Genomic DNA, 18,460 nt, shown 5'->3' with positions numbered 1-18,460 from the left:
ATCTGTTTCTTGGCAGATTAACTTTAGTAACAATAGCCTCAGTAACATCTTTGGACATTGACTTCTATTCTCAACCAAATGTAATCTTTGTTTCCTCAAAGTTAACCAATCTGATGGATTTCATTAAGAATCATTCAGCCGGGAACGATGGCTCATGCCTGTAATCCCAGCACTTTGGGAGGCCGAGGCGGGCGGATCACAAGGTCAGGAGACCAAGACCATCCTGGCTAACACGGTGAAACCCCGTCTCTACTAAAAATACAAAATATTAGCCGGGCATGGTGGCAGGCACCTGTAGTCCCAGCTACTCAGGAGGCTGAGGCGGGAGAATAGTGTGAACCCAGGAGGCGGAGGTTGCTCAGTGAGCCGAGATCGTGCCACCGCACTCCAGCCTGAGCGGCAGAGCAAGACTCCGTCTCAAAAAAACAAAAAAGAATAATTCAAATCTCACTTAATCGTGTCCTTAATCTCACATCATCATGAGTTGATGTCCTTTCAAGGCTCTTCCATTTCTCCTCCCATTTGTCCTTTGTGCTCTCACTGAGTACTCTTTCATTCTCCAGACCTGCTCATGTGGCATCCAGAAGCCACTTTAGAGTGACACCTTTGGTGACCCCGCCATGCCCTCCATGACAACCCTCATGCCTGGGTGCCTCCTTCTGAAGTCTACAAAGTGAACAACACTTAAGTAGCCAACTCTGTGTCCCCTGAAGTCTTGCAAACACTGGAGCTGAATCATGCAGTGAGTTGTGGGAAATGAGCCAGAGAGGAGGGCAGGGACCAGAGACAAGAGCTTTTTCACCATGCTAAAAACTTGGACTTAGCCTGTAGTTAGCAGGGGGTCATATCAAGGTTTAAGCAGGGACTTGACATATATGTTTGTGTTTCAACAAAAATCACTCTAGCTGAAGTATAGAGAATGAGTTGGAGGAAGACTGAGATTGTTGAATCAAAAAGAAAGGTTAAAAAGATTCTGCAGTGGTGCAAGAAAGAGATGGTGGAGACCTCAAATGAAGCCATTGCCATGTTTCTGTGCTGTGTGGAAGGGGGACTGATTTCTCTGGACTATCTTTACTGGGTTTCGATGTCAGGTAGTTTTTTATTAGATTTGGCCAGTGGCATTTACTGGAAGGAGATTGGGAAGAAAGAAGAAAAAAATCAATGTATTTCATCCTCTGTCTAGGCCTCAGGTGACACCTCCAGCAGCCATTGTATTTTCTTCTTGCCTCTAGCTGCCTCCCTGCACATATGCCACAGTTCTGGCTTCTGCCCAAGGATCCCACCCCTGGGCTCTGGGAACCCCATTTCCTCCCTTTGTTTCTCCAGCCCAGAGTTGATTGTAGCTTCCTGCTGTTACTAACATTGAGTTGTCTCATTGTCTTCTATTTGGCTTCTCACCTTTTCCATCACCTGTACAACTATCTGCTCTATAAATTGTCTCTTTTAAAATATTTGAAGAGATTTTTCTTTTCCTGGTTGGACCCTGACTGATACAAGAGGGGATGCATTTGAGAAATATTAGAATGACTCTATTAGAAGGCAGAGTCATTGGAACTTTGTGGAGATAAACCTTACTCCCTAACTAAAGTTGGCCTCACTCTTTTGCAAATTATTGAACTGAAGTGTGTTGTTTTGATTCCTCATCTACCTGGCTCCTCCTTCTTCCATAGGAAGTTATTTGCCATATTGGAGAGATTGTCAGTTCTTAAATTCTTTTTAAAAATACTAAAAGATCAAAAACGCCGCCTGTGTGAGGCAGAGAATTCTCTGTGGGTGCTTGATTTCCACAGGAACCATTCATGGTCTAAGTCTCCCAGGCTTCAGACTGGCAGCTTCCACAGAATGAATGAGAACCCTTCAGGACAGGGCCAAATCTGACGGCCCAGGTATCAGTACTGGATTAAGAACACACCACTTGAAGCGCCAAAGAAGCAAAGTTGTTAAGATACTATTTTATTGGGTGGAATCAGGACAAGGGCTACCAGTTTCTCCTGACCAGGAAAAGGGCAAGGAAATGATGCTGAGTACATTGACATACAGGTTAAAGAGGATGGTGCTGCACAAATGTATGATCTTCGTGGCCTGACCAGGTAAGAGGCCGAGAAACAAACGGGCACAGATGCCCTGTGAGATGCTGAAGATGCTGCCGTGCTGCCTGCCTGAGTAGCAGAGGGAACGTGCCAAAGAGGAGTTGCCTTTTCTAGAGAACTGTTTAGTCTGCAACTAATAAATGCTTAATGGGGGTTGATCAGTCTAGCAGATATTTTCTTTTCGTTTCTTTCTTGATTAAGTAAATTTTTAATTTCAGAATAGTTTTAGATTTATAGAAAAGTTACAAAGATATTATAATACAGAGAACCCCTGTATATTCCTTACCCATTTTCCCCTGTTGTTAACATCTTACAATTGTACATTTGTCACAACTGAGAAACCGATATTGATGCATTATGCCTCACTTTATGTGAATTGCACTAGTGTTTCCTTCATAGCCAATTTTTCCCAGGATCCCATTACTTTACATTTAGAGGCATTTTATGTTTATTTTCAATCTACCTTAATTTTTAAAGAGAAAAATATTTGCTCACATTTATTTTATTAAAGGAGTATCCAAATAAATCCCCAAAATGTATTAATATTATTTTAAACTATAGTACACTTTCTCCAGGCAGATCAGGCTAAATTCTCTTGTGTATGAGAGTGTACTTAGATTGCACAGAGGCGCAGTAGCCAAACCACATGGTTCAAATCACAGTCCACTGCTTTCTATCTGGGCAGCCTTGGAAAAATACTTAAGTATTTAATCCCTCTGGGCTTTTATTTTTGCACCTATAAAATGGAAAGCGATAGTACATTACCTCATGGATGTGATATGTACATTAAAATTAATAATACATATAAATCACTGAGAAGAGTGCCTGGGTACATAGTGAGCATGGAATTAACCTTAGTTGTTATTACTGTTACTATTACTATTTGATTCCAGAGTATCCTATGTATTTCTTTTCTTGACATTCATCACACTTTTAAGTGTGTCTCATATTTGTCTTCGCTTCCAGATGGCAATTTTCATGAGTTCAAAGACATTCCTACCCAACTCATAGTGGATGTTCGGGAAACAGTCTCTTAATTGTTGTCCATCCTCAGAGCCATCAAACAATGACATGCAATGTGAAAACTTGAAGGAAGAGAAAGTGAATGAGGTGCAGACAGAGAGATAAGCAGGTAAATGGATATAGAGATACAGAAATATAGTCAGGGAAGTACAAAGGTCAAATGAGAACAATTTTTTAAATTGAAAAATAAAAACTATATTTATATGTACAACATGATGTTTTGAAATATGTATATATTGTGGAATGGCTATATCAAGCTAATCAACATATGCATTACCTCACATACCTATCATTTTTTTTTTGTGGTGAGCACACTTCAAATTGATTCTCTTATTAATTTTCAAGTATGTAAAACATTGTTATTAACTATAGTCTTTATGCTGTAGATCTCTTGAATTCATTCTCTTTAAATTTTGTTTCCTAGCCATTGATACATGACACTCTGTCTCCGCTCTTATTTAAACTCATTTTCTCTTCATGTGTTACATAATACTGAAAGGGAATATATTTTTCTGAAATTAACAATTTAAAAGTTCAGCAGGAGGACACTGCCCTTTCAAGCACTGGTAATGAAGAATGGCAGAAAGAATTCTGGATGTAATTCTCAGCTACAGCTTTCTCGTAAAACTGGCATTAGTGATGCACAGGAGATGAACACGTATTATATTGAAATGGCATCAATATTCCAGTTTCTTGCCAAATGCCTTGAATAGCTGATTGTGCTTCATGTACAAATGTACACTTGGGCTCTGTGAATCCCAGGCACAGATGTCTGTAAAGCCACATATATTTCTGCCATAAAGGCAACTTTAAAATGTGCTCCACTCTTGTCCAGACCTCTAGTCAAGGAAGTTGTTAAATCCATTTTTTTTCTTTTTTCCTGTACGTTGCTTTTGCCTTTGAAATATCGCTAAGCAGTTGTCCCACAGGGTGGAGGTGGAATTAGCAGCTGCAGCATTTCTTGTGCCACCGTCATCTCTTTGGTATGTGGCTTCCTTTCACTCTCATGTTGGGGAAGATCCCACCCATCCTTTGCATTCCTCCTGAGCAAGTTGTGTCAAGGAAAGGCGAGAGAGGAAGCGATTCCCATCCTCTGGGTGTCATCAAAAAGGAAGGTTTTAATTAGTTTCTCAGGATGTTCTCAGTTTCTGCACCGAGCAGCCCTTCCCTTCTTTGGCATTAAAGCACTTGGATTCTTCAAGAAACACACAATGTTGCTCTGTTAGGCACAAAACTCGGTGTATTCAAATGTAATAAGGAGTCATGAAGCCTGTCTTTCCTAACACTTACCTTGGTTGTAATCTTACATTTCTTTGTATAATTAGTTGGGCCATGACTGTCTCTTCACTATGCTCAGGGTTCTAGGAAGGCAGTGACATGTCTAATTTTGCTATCCATTGTATCTGCAGGCACTCAATAAATGGTTTCAAGATAAAATAACGAACATATGATTGAAAAAACTTCTGCTACAGCAAACAAAATAGCACCTGATGCATAAGTGACCCTTAGAGATTGCTTCTGCCTGACGTTCCTAGAAGAAGAAATGATGATCATATAGTAATTTCTGTGTACCAGACACTATTCTAAGTGCATCACATTGATTTTATCTATTAACCTTCATAAAACACTATGACCTAGATTCCACCATTATCCCCATTTTACAGATAAGAAATATAAGACATGAAGGGAGAGGTTTAGTGAAATAGCTCAACATCACATGGCAAGAAGGTAAAGGGAGACCCTGGAGTGGAGCACGGTCCAATCGGCTCTAGAGACTGTTCCCCAATCTACGATGTGATTCTGCCTTCTGGGATGCAAATTGAGATAGTGCTTTGCATTCACAGAGTATAAGTGGCATGAGTGATAGTAGTCCTAGCTAGCCATAAAAAAAAAAAAAACCTCAAGTCTGGACAGATGTGGATATGTTCATAAACCATATTTGAATATTTGACAGAGAGATACAGACATACACTTCATATGCAACAAGATCAAGGACTATGTATTATCAGTGGTAAGAAAAACACAGGCAAAAATTCTCTCTTGAATGTCTTTAAAGTCAAATATACTCATAGACACGTGTTGAAAAATCTTACTCTTTTTTTTTTCTAAAATATCACCTTAAGGGTTGTTGTCATTTGAAAATTCATATTATTGCCCACTCCTCTCCAGTTACTTCATGGAATACTGTCAAATTCCAACTGGCTGAAGAATAGAGGTTCTATCCCTTAAAATAAGATTTCGGTATGAAGAAATGTTCCTACAGAACTGAAAGACGTGTAGTTCATGCCAAGTGGCATTTCAGACACAAAGAAATGGGTAGGAAAACATTTCTCTTTTCTCTGAATTCCCATTGCACATTGGGCCATTTTTCTTTTTCTTGACATTTAATGTATTGTATTCTTAACGTCTGTGCACAAATTTTACCTCCCCACAAAAACTATAAACTCTTTAAAATGGGAACTGTGCCTTACAGTAAAAGGCAGTGTGCTAGAAAGAAACTAACAAGACTTTTATTAGTAAGTGGAATCACCACTTACTATGCACAACCTTGGGCAAGTTAACTTCTCCTAGTCTTGATTTATTCCTCTATAAAAAAAAGATTCATAACAGTATATAGTATTATTAGCTAGAATTTCAAAAGAGTATTTGGGACTTGGATTAAACATGGAAGATTGAAACATATGTGCTTTACTCCAGTAACACATTAAAATTTCAGTAAATAAATTAAAACTTTTTAAGCCCTAGGTCAAAGAAAGCAAAGGAAAAGATAAAACAGAAAACAAGATTATATATACATATATGGAAAGCAATGGACTGACTTGAAGTAACCAATTTGGCAAACATGGAGTCTCTGCAGTGAATGAAATCATTGAAGAAGGCTTATTTGCACTCAGAATCTCGGAGGGCTCAGGAGTTCAGGCAGGAGGTGCCTTGAAAGTAGGGTGTTGATGGTGATAAAAAGATGAGGGCCAACTGAAAATCTTTGTAAGGAGCAGGGAAAACCTTGGATCTCTTCCCTTCCTGCACAACAGAATGTCTACATGGCTTAACTGTGCATAATATTTATATAAACATAGCAATGTATAGGCTGAACAGTGATCTGATAAAAATTATAATGTTCATGATCTTAGGAAACAGAAGTGGAAGTGTGTGTTAGGGTGAGGGGAGGTATTTAAGGAAGCAAAACCAATGCCTTCCATTGTAGGATGTTTATAGGCGATATTTAAAATCAACAAATGAATAAATAGCAGAATAGCATGTTATGTAACCCTGAAGGCAAATACCAGAAGAAACGGCTAAAAGGATTAAAAGTAGTTTCCTCTAGGTGATGAGAGGTGAGAAGGGCTGTGGAAGACAGAAGTTGTTTTATATTATAAGCCTTGAAGATTTGACTTTGATATGCATGTATATTTTTAATTATAAAAAATATTTTTTAAAATGAATGCTGGGCTACAGAAGGCAGTCAATAAACATCAACAGTAGCTCCCTTTAAGTCCTGTTCATTGTTATTTTCCTCACATATTTATTTATATTCATGTTTATTGCACTGCAGGTTCTCATTAAATGTTTGTTAAATGACTAAGCGAATAACTCATCAAGGTTTACAGATTGAATCACCAACAAAATCATCAGAAGAGAAAAAAAGAAGAGACATATATATTGCCTTCTATTTTATAATGGGACTGTCACCCATGAATAAAGTTTTGACCAATTTATGGTCAATCTTTTTGGTATTTTTTTATGGGAGGGACAGGGAGAAGCTGCTATAAATCCAAAATCAAGTAATTGTTCCAAAGGTGTGTCCCGTGAAATATGAGAATTATGTGCAACTTGAAAAACTCCCTTAAAATACTATTAGCTACCTAAACATGACAGGTTAATTAATCTGACAGCATCAACTCTTAAAATGACCTTTGCCGTCACCAGTGTTACATGTGTCCATGTTTCTCTACACCCTCCCCACTTCCACAAGCGTGGTGGTGGTTGATGTATTATTTGTATTGATCAGGAAACGAGACCCCTGACTCTAGGCATATTTACTCTTGGGGAGTGTAGCACACCTCAGCACAGACACACACTCAGACTTCACAGAGCATGAACAAGCAACTGTCACTTTCAAGAACAAATTTCACATTTTGGTTTTGTATTTATTATTCTGTCCAGAGAGATTCTGCTCTCCACAATTTTCCTCTCCACCAGCTCTCTCCTCCAGCCTCCTTTCATTAGGATTAATGAGTATAAAGAGATTAGGGTAGGAAGAGAGAAACAGAGCCACATGGACAAGTTCTATTTCCTCCATTAGTCTGCTCTGCTGGTTCATTTATTTAGTGACCCCTGCCTGCCATGGCCACAACTCCTTCACTGAATCCATAGTCTGGACCTCAACCAAGGAAGAAACAATGCAGGTCTATCACTTTGTTTGTTTGCTTGTTTGTTTGTTTGCTTTGAGACAGAATCTCTCTCTAGTCTCTGCACCCAGGCTAGAGTGCAGTGGCATGATCCCGGCTGACTGCAACCTCCCAGGTTCAAGCGATTCCCATGCCTCAGCCTCTGGAGTAGCTGGGATTATAGGCGCATACCACCATGCCTGGCTTTTTTTTTTTTTTTTCAATAGAGATGGGGTTTCACCATGTTGGCCAGGCTGGTCTCGAACTCCTGGCCTCAAGTGATTCACCCACTTCAGCCTTCCACGGTGCTGGGATTACAGGCATGAGCCACCACACCCAGCCCTTGCTTATTTGTTGAAATGCACCAAGGGAGAACAACACAAGGGGATGAGACAGAGCTTTTCTTTTCTAAAACAGTTGCTTCTCAACAATCCAGATGACATGCACTTTTGAAGAATTTTTTTAAAATTATGTTTCCAATAGTAACAACAAGTTAAACTCTCTGTCCCAACAACCACACATGCTGCTCAGCTGGTGACTTATGATTAACAGTCCCTCTGAAATACAAAACTCAGTCAAATAGCAACAATTCAGATTAAACACAAGCCAAATCAGCAGATGCCTGGCACCATGTACTAAATGCCAGCAAAGGAGACTCTGCTGGAATGCAAGAGGGAGGGAATTCCAGAGACACTGAGTCAGCCTGGAAGCCATCTTAATACTGCCAGGCATGGGGAGGGACATGGGAAAAGTCCCAGGTGAAGAGTTCGAAGTTTGCTGAATCGACTTTCTTATTAAAAACCTTCAATGATGTAAGTTTTCTAAACATGGGATAATTATCTGCATGCTCAGTTTTACTATTTTATATGAATCAAACATCAAAAAAGGACAAGGTTGGAGTCCCAAAGGAGAATAGAATACTTGCATTTCGAGAAAATGTCCATGGAAATGTGCTATGAATTAACGTAAGCCAATTTTGCTGTTTGTAATTATTAAGTTCTTTGGGGTAGACATGTCCTGTTGTAAGAGAGATAAGAGTGTTCTTGGTCACCTTTCTGCAGCCTTGCTATCAAGTATGACATCAAGTCTCAAACTGAATTCTGCTACAACTACAAACATTTATTATCAAGCAGTCAGAGAAAGCATCACAACACACAACTGGTACTGCATGTTCTCTGGCTCCCTCTCTGATATTTTAGGTGCTTGGACTACATTCTGCATTAAAAGTTCTCTCAAAGCAGATGCAAAAGTATTTCAGAGACAAGGTGTAGCCAAATCCAGGCAAACCAGCACTCTGAGTCAGCAGACCAGTGGCAGACTGTCAGCATCAGGCCTTGGGCACCATGCTGAAGTGTACAGACCACACAGCTCCCCACAATTTTATGCCTCATCTGGCAAAGGGGGAGGATCGTGTTTTTAATATTTCCAGTCAGTGCACATATCTAAACACACTAATTTGATGAATGAAAACATATTTCTAACATTTGCTATGCCACTTTACAAACTTTGACTTCATCAGGCAGCTAAATTTCTTGCAATAGCTAACTCTGTAACAGGACCTTTTAATTAGATGCTAACTGGGTTGAAGTGTGTACCCCAAAAATTCATGTCCACCAGGAACTCGTGAACATGACCCAATTTGGAAACAGGATTTTTGCAGATGTAATCAAGATAGAGTCATACTGAGTTAGAGTGGGCCCTAATCCAATGACTGGTGTTCTTATAAGAGGAAAGTTTGGACATAGAAACATACAGAGGATACCACCCTGTGAAGATGGAGGCAGAGATTGAAGTGATGCATCTACAAGACAAAGAACATTAAGGATTGCTGGCAACCATCCGAAGCTAGGAGAGGGGCATGGAACAGATCCTACCTCAGATCCTCCAGAAGGAACCAACCCTGCCAACACCTTAATTTTGGACTTCCAGCCTCCAAAACTGAGAAAATAAGTTTCAGTTGTTTTAAGTCACATAGTCTGTGAGAATTTGTTACAACAGCCCTAGGAAACCAATATGCCATGGAAATGTATTTCCATCTAGGGCAATTAACCACCCCAGGGAATAGTATGAAACAACCACCCCCCAACCCCCACCCAAAACACACACATCTCACCATGTTAATGCTGAAGTATGTCAAAGTAAATTACAGACAACTTGACAATATTCTAGTAGCATGTCCTTATATACATTCTTAACAGCTGTACAAAGAAGCTAAGCACATACATAAGATGTAGATTGCCTTTACATCCTTAAGCTGGCATATTCATTCCAGCTTTCACACAATAGAAGACAGAGTGCTTCCTATTTCTTCTTTTCCAAAGAGTTTTGGAGGCTTTATAGGTCACAGCTCATTCACAGATACAGTTTTCCATTGGTCAACAGATGTCTATTTGAGCCACTGTGAGAAATCAAGTCCGATATATAAAGTATGACCTCACTTGACTAAAAGTTTTATTATGAAATCCTGTTTGATGTTGTTTGATTTTATATAATCCTTTATGATTTTGTTTTATTGCAGAAATACCAAAAAAGAAAATAAAAGAGCAGCATTTTGTGGATAGAAAATGAAAAACACAATTTGTTTTAATTTATTCAGAATATTTGTAGTTTCTCAACATATACACTTTTTGCTTAACTCGTAATATTTTTGTGTCTGTCAAATCTTTGGTGTTAAATCATCCTAAGTGTCAACTGCAGTTTTGAAACTTCTTGCCTGTGTGACCTGAAGGAAGCCTCTGTTTAACATTTTTGCAACAAAAACAAGGTGCACCTTAGAAGCTTGTAGTGAGGATTCAATGAGACCACATATGTGAAATCCCAAATTCAGTGCACAGTGCCAGATAAATGTTTTGCTTTTTTTCCTCCATTGACATATGTTTTGCTTTTTTTTTTCAGATTTCATTTTTTAAATATGAATGTCACCATTTTCTGTTCTGGGACCCAGGGCAAGTAAAGGGATAAGTGACAGGCACAGATGCTCTCTTCCAGGTTTGCCTATAGACTCCAGAGTGCTGTGGATCATGCATGGGCAAGCCCCAGCCTGGGAACTATCAGGCCCCCGCAGAGAGGAGAGTGTGTACCTTTGCTCCAGGCTCCTTCCCCCACAGAGTGACAATAGCTGGAATAACATTCAGCTGAAACACCTTCCAGAGAAGCAGAGTTCCACCCCTTACACTAGGGAATGAAAACAACCTCCAGAAGGTTAGGACTAAAACTACAAAAAGCTGCATGCACTCAAAAGCGGGGCTCCATCATGTGAGTTAATGACCACAGCACTATACTGCCTCAGCTGAAAGCACATGACCCCAGGAGCCAGAGAGAATGGGTTCCAATCCAGGCCCCCCCTCTTACTACCAGTGTTATCTTGGAAACTGACTTAAAGTTTCTCAGCCTCAACTTCTCACTTGAAAAAATAGAGCTATTATTTCCCCTATTATTTACTTGCAGTGAGAATTAAATAAGATAAAGTGCATAAAATACTTTTTGATAGTGCCTGACTCATAATTGGCCTTCAACAAACAATAGTCTCCCCAATCTTAAATACATTTCATTCAATGTGACTTCCTCCACCTCTACTCTCATAGAAATCTCATTCTTTACTCAGAAGCTGACTTGCCACAACTCTGTGATTTTTCTTTGTCCCCTCATGCTTGGTGGACTCTTCCTACACTACTTCTCCTGGTCTTCATTTTAATGGTAACAAGGGCATTGGTAACCAGGTAACCGAAAACCTGGTAACCAGGTTTTTGTTTTTGTTTTTGTTTAGTGTTTTTTGTTTGTTTGTTTTTTTGAGATGGAGTCTCGCTCTGTCACCCAGGTTGAGTGCAGTGGCGCCATCTTGGCTCACTGCAAGCTCTGCCTCCCAGGGTCAGGCCATTCTCCTGCCTCAGCCTCCCAAGTAGCTGGAACTACAGGTGCCCGCCACCATGCCCGGCTAATTTTTTTGTATTTTTTTGAGTAGAGACAGGGTTTCACCATGTTAGCCAGGATGGTCTCGATCTCCTGACCTTGTGATCCACCTACCTCGGCCTCCCAAAGTGCCACCGCGCCCGGCTGTAACCAGATTTTTGAAGCTTCCTTTGTGCCAAAAGCTGCATAAATGCTCTCAGATTCTCACTGTAACTCTCCAATACAGGTAGTGTTGTCCCTCATTTAGAGAAAAAGAAATCTAGCCTGAGAAAGATTAAACTTCCTAAGACAACAAGTGAGGGGGTCAAGATTGGAACCAGGTGTGTCTAACTCTACAGCCTCTACATCACATCACCCATATTGCTATTAATGTTATGTCACACTTCATGTATGTAAGCCATATGCCAATGGATAACACACATGAGGACAGGTTCAGCCCCGTGCGTAGTCCGTAGTAAATGCTAAACAAATGTTAGTTAATGATTATTACAAGTAGATCATTAGCAATTGATTAGATGATGATGATTAAGTAATGCAAGTGTTTTTAGTAACCCATGGATTTTTTCAGGCCGAAAAAAAAAAAAAAAACACTAAAGCAAGGAAAAATTTACTTCATATTTATTCAGGAAAGATGATTTTTAAAAGGTTATGGATTAAGCCAGAATCCAGCCATGTTTTTAATAAAACCAGATGATTGAGAGATAACTGGGAAGAGGACATGGGTCCATTCCAGAAGTACACCTGGGCTCCTACTCAGCATAATCTCCAAAGGAGGCACATTTCGATAATGTTTCAAAGGTAGTATGTTGAGGTGCTGGCATGATAGTTGTTAAGGCTATGATGAAGCAACATTAAAAGAAGGGTGAAAACAAGACCATGAGCCACGGAGAGATGGTAATCAAGAAATAGCCTATTTTTATGCACTTGCTCATTGCACCAGCCAACAGTGAAGGCCCTACCCTACCCTCACTAACTCAATGTTAAAATCCAGCTGCATCACAGCCTTAAGTTAGGGTAGCACAAGAATATTTCTGTAGTGATGGAATATTCTATTTCTTCTTTTCCAAAGCAGAAATATAGTCAATTCTAGTTACAATGAAAGACTTCTTATTACACATTAATTTCATCAAGACTAGCCTGAACTGATTTTCTCATCTGTTTAAAATGGCTTTGATTCCTAATTCAAGCAGAGAGTGCTCATTTTTTTCCTAGCCAGTTTAAGACCAAGTGGCCAGGAACAGAGGAAGGCCAGACCTCTGTTTCAGAGCTTATGAAGGAGCGGCAATGAGTGAGTACCCAGGACTCTTACCATCTCAATGGTGACAAGCCCAGGGCAATGTCCATGCCCATGTGATGATGGAATTACCCTGATAAAAATCTTACCACTGATCTCCTGAGAATGGAAACACAAGATATAATGTGTTTTCTGGCAGAGCTACTGATGCTGAGTGGTCCAAGGTGGTTGTTATTGTTTCATTTTGTTTTGTTTCCCTGCAGGAGGAGGTGAACTCATATTTTGGCATTACATCTGGCATCCAGCCCTCATCAAGGGAAGGGCTTCTGACTCCTGCCAGCAAAGGACTTAGTTGCTTTCAAGTGGATTTTATTCATCTGGATAGTCATGCAACCAAATCACAAGCAGAGAGGAGGCTACCCCAACCCAGAGTCCCCACACATGACCCTGAATATAATGTGTATTGATGACAGCCTGAAGCAGCCTTGATTTCAGTCTTCAGAACAATATGCAACTCTTTATAACAACTGGAGTTCCCCAGATTTCCAAAGTTCATAGATCAAATGAAGTGAAAGACAATTTCTGGTGAGCATGGACATTAAAAATGAGAAAACAAATTTCAAAAACCTCTTGACTGACCATCATTACTTCATAAAACAAGGACATTTTAACAACAAAAAAGTAATAAGATTATAACGATATAATTTTTAAAATACCAATTTAGTACTATACTAAAAACAAACAAAACAAGTGTTCTAATTATCCTTACAAAATTGAAAACCAGTGAAAACCTCAAAAACCCAGGGTGCCCTTTCCCATATTCTGGGAAATTCTTAACTATGATTCAATGAATGATCCTGGGATGAGGGTACAGCATCCATAAGACACATTTAAAGTATACATATAAAAATTTTGTTATGGAATTCATAAAAATGTAAGTTTGAGTGAAAAAATTTTAATGAAATCCTGGAGACAGATTTATCTTCTAAAGGCTGAGCACACTGCGGAGCCCCAGCTGCCTCATGGTGCTATCTATCCTTGATCCCGCCAGCCACGTGCTCACTCTCCCTCTGAACTCTCTCCTGTGGAGCCATGATTAGCCATACTACCTGGTATTGGATTCCACAGCACCCGATACCATTTCTGATATGGATGGCTCACAGCACTTATCACACCTGTAGAATGCTACGAGTGTAAAAGAGGCATCCCATACATATTTTCTGGATAAGTAGAATTTCTGGGTTATTTCCCTGTCCAAGGGCAAGAAAGTCTCTAGGGAAATTTGAAGCTGAAAGATAAATATGGTAGCCTCTGTAGTAAGATTAGGAATCACAAATACCTACATAAGTAGGATGATAAGATGAATATAGAAAATTTGTAAACATGTAAATCTAATTTTAAAAAAAATCGAGGCATCTAAAAAGAAGTCTGGGAACAAAAACCAGGCCTTCCAGGCACCGTGTCTTTTCATCAGCCACACTTCCACCACGGCTCCACTTAGGACGGCTTTGCCTGTCTTCCTTTCAGGTCCAACTTGTTTTCTCTGAAGCCTTTTCAACTATCTCAGCCTTCAGTGATTTGTCCCTCCTCCAAATTGATGCAACTTTTATTATCTCTTCTCTGCTCCCCTAAATTAAGAATTTAAGCTTATTACAGACACGAGGAGAACTAAATAATAGACCCTTTTTTCTTCCTGCTTCCATTTTCCACTACACTTGGCAAGATATTTCCATTCCCACCTTCTATATACCAGAAAAATCCTACTCATTCCTCATGGCCAGATCAGCCCCATTGCTTTTTCTCCTCTTTGACACCTGTCTGGACTCTCCTCACTTCTACCCTACACTAATTATTTCCTCCTCCCTGGCCCTCATGTAAATTTTTCTCATTAAACAAAAGTAGCAATTATATTATTGTGAAATTGTTGAGATTAAAATTCAAGTGGGCCACTCACACTGCTTGACATCCTTTTGGGTTGCTCAATCCAATTCACAATAACTAGTTACACCTCCTCTCCCTTCAAACCTCTGAAACAGTTTTGCTCCTTCTGGTATTTAGCATATGAACTTGCCTGTTAGTTTAAAGGGTTCTCAGCCTTTAGAAGATAAATCTGTCTCCAGGATTTCATTAAAATATTTTTAACTCAGACTTACACTTGTATGAATTCCACAACAAAACTTCTATAAGTATACCTTAAATGTGTTTTATGGATGGCTGTACTGTATTAGTCCATTTTCCCACTGCCGATAAAGACATACTTGAAACTGGGAAATTTACAAATAAAAGGTTTCATTGGACTTACAGTTCCACATGGCTGGCGAGGCCTCACGCCATGGCAGAAGGCAAGGAGGAACAAGTCACATCTTACATGGATGGCAGCAGGCAAAAAATAAAAAGTGAGAGAGAGAGAGAGCTTGTACAGAGAAACTCCCCCTTATAATACTATCAGATCTCATGAGAACAGCTGTCATGAGAACAGCACAGGAAAGACCTGCCGCCATGATTCAGTTAACTCCCACCAGGTCCCTCCACAACATGTGGGAATTCAAGATGAGATTTGGATGGGGATACAGCCAAACCGTATCATGTACCCTCATCCAGGATTATTCATTAAATCATAGTTAAGAATTTCCCAGAATATGGGAAACAGAGAGTATGTGATTATCTGATGAGAATCCCAAATATTAAATATTTCCCTAATATTAAATACTCAAAACAATCCACAGTGAACCATCGCTGCCCTCCTGCCTTCTTGTTACAGTAGAAGACATGCCTCTTCTTCTATCTAAAACCAATCCCTTTGTATCCCATCATTTATCACTTTTCTATGAGCTATAAATATTTAACATCCCTTTATTGCCTTTTATATAATCAAATTCTCAGGTAGATTCTATCATCTGGCTCTTAACCATGCATGTGCCTCTTCCACTCAGAAAACAAAAAACAGCCTCATTCAACCCTTCATTCTTCCATTCCTACCCCCAGCTCCTTAGACCTTTCACAGCTAAATTTCTGCAAGCTTGCCTACACCTGCTGTCACCATTCTCTCACTTCCCACGAATTTAATCCACTTCAATCTAACAATCTAAAAAGGCATAGACATTTCTCTACACCTATTTGCCATCAACTTTCACCATGTATCCTCTTTCTGGGGTGGCAAGATTTAGCATATAAAAATACAGAATGCCCAGTTAAATTTAAATTTCAGATAAGCAAATGTTTTTAGCAGATTTCTAGATGTAATATGGGGCACACATGCTAAGGGTATTTGTTGTTTTCTGAAATTAAAATATAACTAGCCATCTTGTATTTTATCCAGCAACCCTACTGCTGCCACAGTGTCCAGCTATCCTGGATTTCTTCTGGTTCTTTCTGTTTGAAATGTTTTTTATTGCCACGGCGCTTTCACTGATGCTGGTTATATTTGTTTCCTAGGGCTGTTGTAACAAAGAACCACAAACTAGGTGGCTTAACATGATACAAATTTGTTGTCTCACAGGATTAAAGGCTAGAAATCCAAAGTCAAGGTGATAGCAGGGCTATACTCTGGGTCTTTGGGAAAGGATCTTTCCTTGTCTCTTCTAATCTCTGGCAGCCCAGGTGTTCCTTGGCTTGTGGTAGCATAATTCCAGTCTCTGGCTCAGTCTTCATAAGGCAATCTTCCCCATCTGTGTCTTCTCCTTTACATATAAGGACACTAGTCATATTGGAATAAGGGCTCATCCTACTCCAGTATGACTTCATCTTAACTAATTACATCTGCAATGATCTTATTTTCAAATATGATCACATGGTACTAGGGGTTAGGACTTGAACATATATTTTGGGAGGACACGAGTCAATCCACAGTACTGGTTATTTTGCTGGGAATGTGCTGTTTTCTCCTTTTTTCCTAGATACTCCTACTCATATCTACCCACTCTATGATTTCAACATAATTAGTACCTTTTTCACTTTCTTGACCAAATCCTATCCCACACTTTTGCACTTATATAGAACCATATACTTCTCATCGTGCATTTGGATTCCATGTGATGATTCTACATGCACTTGCTTGATAATCTGATGAGCGTCTATGCTCCCCACTGGACTGTATACTCCATGAAGGGAGGAACCAGGCCTGTTTGGTTCATTAATACATCCTTACCCTTGAGCACAGTGCCTTACCTTTAGTAGGTGCTTCATAAAGACTTGTCTATAAGTGAAGAAATCAGTGGATTAATTCTTTAACAGTGTGAGTGCTTTGAGGAAAGAACATAATTTTTATATCCTCAAAGCCTGGTACAGGCCAGGAAGAAAATCAGTATTCAATAAGAAATGTCTTAGTAAGTAATTAGTTGTTTCTACCCCTACTCTTTTGTGTGTGTGTGTGTGTGTGTGTGTGCGTGTGTGTGCGTGTGTGTGCATGTTTCCTAAAAAGAGTATTAGGAAGACAATTACCCAGCCAAACAGAGATGGGTGTTTGCTTATTAAATATGTGAAACCCTAAATTCATTTTCCTTTGAGTTTCTTAGATTTAGATCTTGTCCCAAAAAGATTGTGTTTGACTTGTGTTTGATTAGTAATTGTACAAGCTCAATCAATTCCAAACATTTAGAGGAAAAGCTACTCCCCAAAATTTAGTTAAAACATGTTTATTGAGCCTTTTAAAATATTCTTTAATTTTATAGGATAAATTCTACTTACATATCTTTTAAATGGCAAAGTATAAAAATGTCTCTAAATAGTCAGGTTTTTAAATTTACTCTTATAAGCTATGAAATGACAAAAACAGTGTCAGAATACCAAGAGTACTTTTGAGATGTTTTTAGGATTACATGGGTGCTTAAAATATAAGGAGGCCTAGGAACTTATAAGTTTTTGATACTGGACTTCAAAACAAAGCTTATTCATTGTTTCCATCCTCCTTTGTTAACTCCTTGGAAGAGGTAATGCATCTCTATATCTGAATCAGTGGAATCTTTTAGCCATATTTTTAAATGATGATGAACAAGTGGATTTTGCCAAAGTCTGTGTGGAGATAAGGGAACATTCATTGAAAACACATCTGCTTTGAGATTTCATTAGTTTGAATTTGGGGTTAGCCTCCATAGGTCCTTAAGTTCATTAGGAACCTATCTTTGATTGCTTTTGGTGTGGCGTAGAATTGAATTAAACGAAAATAGTGTCTTCTAAGAATTTAACTGCTTTGATAAATTAGTGTTAAAAGTTGAACTTGTTAACATTTAGGGGATATGGTTTGGCTGTGCCCCCACCCAAATCTCATCTTGATTTGTAGTTCCCATAATCCCCACATGTCATGGGAGGGAACTCCTGGGAGGTGATTAGATTATGGGGGCAGTCTCCCCATGCTGTTCTCCTGACAGTGAGTGAGTTCTCATGAGATCTGATGGTTTTATAAGGGGCTTCCCCCTTTACTCAGCACTCATTTTCTCTCCTGCTGCCCTGTGAAGAGATGCCTTCTGCCATGATTGTAAGTTTCCTGAGGCCTCCCCAGCCATGCAGAACTGTAAGTCAATTAAATCTCTTTTCTTTATAAATTACTCAGTCTCAGGTATGCCCTTATAGTAGTGTGAGAATGAACTAATACATTAGGTGAGCAAAGGATATAATCAATTTTGCCTAAAAGGACTTAGGCTAGTAGATTTTTAATATTTCTCATGTAGTCTAAATCTCATTATGCCCAGAGTTGCTGGTTTTAATTATTTTTTTTTTTTTTTTTTTTTGAGACGGAGTCTCGCTCTATCGCCCAGGCTGGAGTGCAATGGCGCAATCTCGGCTCACTGCAAGCTCCGCCTCCCGGGTTCACGCCATTC

General features: G+C 39.4%; 1 long non-coding RNA gene across 1 annotated transcript in view; it reads right to left on the bottom strand.

The window, feature by feature from the left end:
• The window catches only part of LOC131382388 (uncharacterized), a 355,345-nt gene that overhangs the window by 41,615 nt on the left and 295,270 nt on the right, over positions 1-18,460 (bottom strand). The window contains exon 2 of the long non-coding RNA XR_009211828.1: positions 17,495-17,654. This is a non-coding gene — a long non-coding RNA (uncharacterized LOC131382388). The remainder of the gene's footprint in view (positions 1-17,494; positions 17,655-18,460) is intronic.

The sequence above is a fragment of the Hylobates moloch genome, unplaced genomic scaffold (genome assembly GCF_009828535.3).
Source record: "Hylobates moloch isolate HMO894 unplaced genomic scaffold, HMol_V3 SCAFFOLD_23, whole genome shotgun sequence".
NCBI lineage: Eukaryota > Metazoa > Chordata > Mammalia > Primates > Hylobatidae > Hylobates > Hylobates moloch.
The sequence above is the reverse complement of the archived record's forward strand: the minus strand, read 5'-3'. Positions and strand labels throughout refer to the sequence as shown.